Below are 2,412 nucleotides of genomic sequence, written 5' to 3' on the forward strand. Positions count from 1 at the left end.
TGTAATCATGCTCTGAAAAAATTTTTCATTGCTCAATTAAAAAATTAGTTATAACCACATGAATTAATCACATTAAGTGTAGTAACAAGTAAAAAACAATTTAAATTATACCAATCTCACCAATACCAAGCCGCTTCGCATACTTGTAGAGTGCATGGTGCAAAACAAGACAAACGACACAACACACGACACAACAAAAAACACACCGAGAAGAGTGAGAAGACAAAAGTCCCTTCCTACCTATGTAATAAATTACCTTATGTCTTAGCCTACCTATGTAATAAATTATAAATTATGTATGTGTGTATGTATGCAAGAGCAGCAGCCTACCACATCACGTCACAAAACCCACCGCTAGAAAAACCACAAAAAATAATTACAGCAGAACAAAACAAATAAAATTAATAAAAATATTTAAAAATCAGCAAAAAAGAAGCAGAAAAGAAGAAAACAGCGAAACCAATATTAACGCTAACAGAAGAATACTTATCTTAATTTTGTGCCGATCAACTTGACAATGCATCACTGACAAAATGCGCTCAAAAAATCTGACGATGATACTCCAAGCCATTAGACCGTAAATGTAAATCATGCTCTGAAAATAATTTTTCATTGCTCAATTAAAAAATTAGTTATAACCACATGAATTAATCACATTAAGTGTAGTAACAAGTAAAAAACAATTTAAATTATACCAATCTCACCAATACCAAGCCGCTTCGCATACTTGTAGAGTGCATGGTGCAAAACAAGACAAACGACACAACACACGACACAACAAAAAACACACCGAGAAGAGTGAGAAGACAAAAGTCCCTTCCTACCTATGTAATAAATTACCTTATGCCTTAGCCTACCTATGTAATAAATTACCTTATGCCTTAACCTACCTATGTAATAAATTACCTTATGCCTTAGCCTACCTATGTAATAAATTATCATATGTCCCAGCCTACCTATGTACAATTCATTTAGCTAATTCTTATGTAGAAAGAAAAGAAAGAGTATAACAGAAGAAACAATACTGCCACGCAAACAATGTATGTGTGTATGTATGCAGCCTACCACACCACGTCACAAAACCCACCGCTAGAAAAACCACAAAAAATAATTACAGCAGAACAAAACACAAATAAAATGAATAAAAATATTTAAAAATCAGCAAAAAAGAAGCAGAAAAGAAGAAAACAGCGAAACCAATATTAACGCTAACAGAAGAATACTTATCTTAATTTTGTGCCGATCATCTTGACAACACATCACTGACAAAATGCGCTCAAAAAAACACTCGTGTTAATTTACTGACGATGTTACTCCAAGCCATAAGACCGTAAATGTAGGACATCATGCTCTGAAAATAATTTTTCATTGCTTTATTAAAAAAATTAGTTATAAACACATGAATTAATCACATTAAGTGTAGTAACAAAAAAAAAACAACTTAAATTATAACAATCTCACCAATACCAAGCCGCATCGCATATCTGTAGAGTGTATGATGTAAAACAAGACAAACGACACAACAAAAAACACACCGAGAAGAGTGAGAAGACAAAAGTCCCTTCCTACCTATGTAATAAATTACCTTATGCTTTAGCCTACCTATGTAATAAATTACCTTATGCCTTAGCCTACCTATGTAATAAATTACCTTATGCCTTAGCCTACCTATAAATTATCATATGTCTCAGCCTACCTATGTACAATTAATTTAGGTAATTCTTATGTAGAAAGAAAAGAAGGAGTAAAACAGAAGAAACAATACTGCCACGCAAACAATTTATGTGTGTATGTATGCACGAGCAGTCGCCAAGAGCTTTCTACCACACCACGTCACAAAACTCACCGCTAGACAAACCACAAAAGATAATTACAGCAGAACCAAACACAATTAAAATAACTAAAAATAATTTAAAATAAGCAGAAAAGAAGCAGAAAAGAAGAAAACAGCGAAACCAATATTAACGCTAACAGAAGAATACTTATCTTAATTTTGTGCCGATCATCTTCCAACATGTCAGACTATTCACTACAGGACAACATGACCTCCAAAGAAAGAACATTCGTCTTAATCTTCCGACGATCCCCCACCAAGCCATCAGACCATTAACTGTCGAACGACATGCTCTGAAAATAATTTTTAATAGCTTTATTAATAAATTATTTATAACAACTTCAAATAATAACATTAAGAGTAGTAAGGTAAAACAACACAAAAAGTAAAAAAAAGACTTGAACCAGTGCCAATTTCACTAACGAAACGAAAACAAACCAACAAATGAGAAAACAAAAGTCCCTACCTACATAAATTATCTTACGCCTTAGCCTACCTATGTAATAAATTACCTTATGCCTCAGCCTACCTCACGTAGAAAGAAACAGAAAAAAAATAGAAGAAAAAATACTGCAATC

This window comes from Helobdella robusta (genome assembly GCF_000326865.2).
Source record: "Helobdella robusta unplaced genomic scaffold HELROscaffold_11, whole genome shotgun sequence".
Taxonomy (NCBI): Eukaryota; Metazoa; Annelida; class Clitellata; order Rhynchobdellida; family Glossiphoniidae; genus Helobdella; species Helobdella robusta.